Source organism: Cinclus cinclus, unplaced genomic scaffold (assembly GCF_963662255.1).
Source record: "Cinclus cinclus unplaced genomic scaffold, bCinCin1.1 SCAFFOLD_140, whole genome shotgun sequence".
In the NCBI taxonomy this organism is placed as follows: domain Eukaryota; kingdom Metazoa; phylum Chordata; class Aves; order Passeriformes; family Cinclidae; genus Cinclus; species Cinclus cinclus.
This window is the reverse complement of record NW_026912090.1, coordinates 115001-120000: the sequence shown is the minus strand read 5'-3', so window position 1 is coordinate 120000 and position 5000 is coordinate 115001.

Sequence of the window (5000 nt, the reverse complement as noted above, 5' to 3'; positions counted from 1 at the left end):
AGACCTGTTGTCCTCCGCCGGCCTTGGTCCGCAGCGGCCTGCTGCCGGGTAGACCACCTGCCCGCCGTCCGCCTCGACCTCTGCCAGCCTCCGTCCCGCCGGGGCGGACCACTTGCCCGCCGCCGGCCCTGACGTCTGCCAGGCTCTCTGCCGGGTAGACCTGTTGCCCTCCGCCGGCCTTGGTCCGCAGCGGCCTGCTCGCGGGTAGACCACCTGCCCGCCGTCCGCCGCGACCTCTGCCAGCCTCCGTCCCGCAGGGGCAGACCACTTGCCCTCCGCCGGCCCTGACGTCTGCCAGGCTCTCTGCCGGGTAGACCTGTTGCCCTCCGCCGGCCTTGGTCCGCAGCGGCCTGCTGCCGGGTAGACCGGTTGCCCTCCGCCGGCCTTGACGTCTGCCAGGCTCTCTGCCGGGTAGACCTGTTGCCCTCCGCCGGCCTTGGTCCGCAGCGGCCTGCTGCCGGGTAGACCACCTGCCCGCCGTCCTCCTCGACCTCTGCCAGCCTCCGTCCCGCCGGGGCGGACCACTTGCCCTCCGCCGGCCCTGACGTCTGCCAGGCTCTCTGCCGGGTAGACCTGTTGCCCTCCGCCGGCCTTGGTCCGCAGCGGCCTGCTCGCGGGTAGACCACCTGCCCGCCGTCCGCCGCGACCTCTGCCAGCCTCCGTCCCGCAGGGGCAGACCACTTGCCCTCCGCCGGCCCTGACGTCTGCCAGGCTCTCTGCCGGGTAGACCTGTTGCCCTCCGCCGGCCTTGGTCCGCAGCGGCCTGCTGCCGGGTAGACCGGTTGCCCTCCGCCGGCCTTGACGTCTGCCAGGCTCTCTGCCGGGTAGACCTGTTGCCCTCCGCCGGCCTTGGTCTGCAGCGGCCTGCTGCCGGGTAGACCACCTGCCCGCCGTCCTCCTCGACCTCTGCCAGCCTCCGTCCCGCCGGGGCGGACCACTTGCCCGCCGCCGGCCCTGACGTCTGGCAGGCACTCTGCCGGGTAGACCTGTTGCCCTCCGCCGGCCTTGGTCTGCAGCGCCCTGCTGCCGGGTAGACCGGCTGCCCGCCGTCCGCCTCGACCTCTGCCAGCCTCCGTCCCGCCGGGGCAGACCACTTGCCCTCCGCCGGCCCTGACGTCTGCCAGGCTCTCTGCCGGGTAGACCTGTTGCCCTCCGCCGGCCTTGGTCCGCAGCGGCCTGCTGCCGGGTAGACCGGTTGCCCTCCGCCGGCCTTGACGTCTGCCAGGCTCTCTGCCGGGTAGACCTGTTGCCCTCCGCCGGCCTTGGTCCGCAGCGGCCTGCTGGCGGGTAGACCGGTTGCCCTCCGCCGGCCTTGACGTCTGCCAGGCTCTCCGCCGGGTAGACCTGTTGCCCTCCGCCGGCCTTGGTCCGCAGCGGCCTGCTGCCGGGTAGACCACCTGCCCGCCGTCCTCCTCGACCTCTGCCAGCCTCCGTCCCGCCGGGGCGGACCACTTGCCCGCCGCCGGCCCTGACGTCTGCCAGGCTCTCTGCCGGGTAGACCTGTTGCCCTCCGCCGGCCTTGGTCCGCAGCGGCCTGCTCGCGGGTAGACCGGTTGCCCGCCGTCCGCCTCGACCTCTGCCAGCCGCCGTCCCGCCGGGGCAGACCACTTGCCCGCCGCCGGCCCTGACGTCTGCCAGGCTCTCTGCCGGGTAGACCTGTTGCCCTCCGCCGGCCTTGGTCCGCAGCGGCCTGCTGGCGGGTAGACCGGTTGCCCTCCGCCGGCCTTGTCTGCCAGGCTCTCTGCCGGGTAGACCTGTTGCCCTCCGCCGGCCCTGACGTCTGCCACGCTCTCTGCCGGGTAGACCTGTTGCCCTCCGCCGGCCTTGACGTCTGCCGGGCTCTCTGCCGGGTAGACCGGCTGCCCTTTGCCTACCTTGACGTCTGCCGGGCTCTCTGCCGGGTAGGCCAGTTGCCCAACGCCGGGTTAGACCTGCCGTCGTCTTCCTGCTTCGGCGGCCTGCCGCCGCGGAGCGACGGCGCCACGCGTCTTCCACCGGACGCGCGGCCGGCCCCGTCGCCATCTCCGGGCCGGCGAGCCCGCGTTCGCCGGGCGGCCTGCCCGCCCGTCCGACAGTCCCGCGTGCACAGCCGGCCGCGCACACTCCCGCCCCCACCTGCACGCTTCCCCCAGCAACACGTCCCGAAAGCCGCTATGTGACGACGGCCGACCTTCTGTCCCGGCCTCCCTGCCGGCTCCACGCCCCGGCGACTGCTACTGACGAGCTCCGCCGGGCACTTGCCCTGCATCGGCATCGGCCTCAGCCCCAGCCCGCTTCGCTGACGTGCTGCCCGCCCGCAGCCCGCTTCTCCCAGCCGCTCCTCGAGAGGAGCCGGCGGCGTTCCCCCGCCCCCTCCCCGTGCTTGAAGAGGCAGCAGCAGCCCGGCTCCCGGCTTGCTTTGTGCATCGCTCACTCCCTCACCCACCCGCCGTGCCGCTTGCTGTCCTGTCCTGCCCTGTCCTGTCCTGTCCTGCCTGCCTGCCGCAGGCTCGACCCACTTGAGCGATCCGAGGCCGGGGCTGAGCAGGAAGGAGCGCCGCCAAACCAAAAGCCTCAGAGAGAGAGCTGAACAGAAAGCTTCTTTGAAAAAGGACATACAGCGCCAAGCATCCCGCCAGCACCCGCTGCCCGCCCGCCGCCAGCTGTGCTTCTGCCCCGGGCTCTCAGCCTGCTCGCCTCGACACCGGCCGCCTGCCCTCCCCATGCCCTCCCGTCGCCACCGCCGCTCGCTGCCGCCGCTGCCACTGTACGAACTGGCCGTTGGAACCCTGGGCGGGGGTGGGAAAAGTCTGAAGACGGCGCACAGGGAGGCTGATGGTGGGGGACGGGGCTCTCCCAACTGTCAATGGGTGGGGCGTACGGGAAGGCTGAATAGCGGCGCCAGGGAGGCTAATGGTTGAGGGCGGGGTCGCGTCAATGGGTGGTCGAGAAAGCGCAGGGTGGGGGACGGGGAGAGGACATGAGCGAGCGTGGGGGGGGGGTGGGTGGGAGTGGGGGTGTTTTTGTGTGTGTGTGTGTGTGTGTGTGTGTGTGTGGCCTGAGGGGAGGGCCGGCGGCTCCGTGCCGGCCCCGGGCCCCTCGGCACCGAGCCCCCACGTTCCCCCCCCAGACCCGTGCCGAGGGCCGAACACCTCTGCGGGCCTTCCGTAGAAGAATCGGCCTGGAATCGGCTGCCCGCTTGCCGCTGGCCGCGGCGCGGGCCACCCCGCAGCAGCCTCCTCTGTTAGGCGGGGCGAGTTGTGCCGGGGACAGGCAGCTTTGTGCCGAGTTCCCCCGCGTGTACGTGCTTCCCCTCCCCGCTGTGCCCGGCGAGGTTCTGTTTTGGCTGGGGGGGTGTGTGGGGGGGGTGCTTTGTATGTAGGTTCTCCGGGGCACAGGGGACTGGGGGCTTGTGGGGATGCCGTTTGAGTGGGTCAGCGTGTCAGCAGGCCGAGCACAGGGCACAGGCTGCCCGTCAGCTCGGCTGGGAGTGGTCTGGGCGCAAAGGGAAAACATATAAGACTTGGCAAGGATTTTATTTTGCGGAGTTTTTTGTTCCCACCAAACAGAAGAGGCATTCGTTCAGAAAAGAAAAGGAAAGAAAAGAAAAGAAAAGAAAAGAAAAGAAAAGAAAAGAAAAGAAAAGAAAAGAAAAGAAAAGAGAAAAGAAAGAAAATATGTTTTGGTCTTGAAATCGGGTTCAGCGGGTGGGACACGGCTGCTACAGCCATCCGGCTCCGGGCGCGACACGGGGCCGTGGGGTTCCCTCGGCTCCGGGATGGTACGAGGGGTGCCTCGTCTACCAGGCTCCGGGGCCGGCGGCGTCCGACCGCCGCCGCCGCCGCTGCCGCCGCCGCCGCCGGGGCGAGCAGATCTAGCCGTCTTCGGGGCAGCCCCTGAAGGCCAGGTCTACCCAGCACCAGGGCCGGCAGACTCCGCCAGCCCCCACGGGAGAGGGCGCCCTGGTGGCGGGCGTCCCCGGGGCGGACAGGTCTACCCCGCTCCGGCGGGACTTAGGCAAATCTCGGCGGGAGGACGGGGTAGACCTGTTGTCCCCGCCGGGCCCGGAAGTTCACCAAGGGGTCGCTGTTTCTGGCTGCCTCCAGCTGTGTCATCGTAACAGACGGCTTGCAGCAGTGCGCCCCCTCGGTCACGTCCGATGGATTTTCTTGGAGGCGTCGGCGGCCTCGGGCTCGTCTGTCCGTATTATGGGAGCGGGTTACGGGCCGCATCCCCGCAGGCTGTTACCGTGCCTGTGTCCGAGGCGGAGATGGGCGGCCGCGCGTGCGGTCGTCGGGGCGAGGAAAAGCAACCGCCTATGTTGTGGGCAAAGTCGCGGGGCTTTGTCCGGGTTCCCGTACTACCCAGCTTGCTGGGACAGGTTGTGAGTCCAGGTGATCACCGAGAGCCGCTCCCCGGCCGAGGCGAGGTGTGGAGGCCGTGGGAGAGAAAGAGAAGACCGAGGGAGAAAAAGCCGCGAGTGTGTCCCGCTCCGGCCGGGCTGCCGCCGGTTTCGTGAAGTTCGGGGGGGGGGGGCAGGCACCCGCTTGCTTCCCCCCGGGCACGGTGGTTGGGCGAGGCGGCGGCGCCTCGTCCCTTTTCTGCCTGGCCTTAAGCCGGGGGCCTGCCCGCTCAGCGGGCGTGGTGTTTTTCGGCTGTCGGTTTGGTGCGCGGTGACCGGCAGCCGGGGGGTGGACCGCGGCCGGGGGCTTGTGTTGAGCCTGCCGAGGCTTTCCCCCGGCCCTTTCCCCGAGAGCCCCCGAGCATGGCTCGGTCGGCCGAGGTGGCTGCGCCTCGTTCCCCGCTCCCGACCTGTTTTGCCAGAGTTGTCCGTGTCGGAAGGGCTGCGGGGGACATGCAGTGGGGCGTGTGGCCTCGGCTTGTCCCGGTTGCCTGAGGGTGCTCGGTGACGGGAGTCTCCCCATGAAATGGGTGGGACTGGGGTGGCGGCACCCCGTCTCTGTTGTGTCTTGTTGAAGTCCCCCTTCCTCGGCCCTAAGCCGGGGACCCGCGTAGCGGGC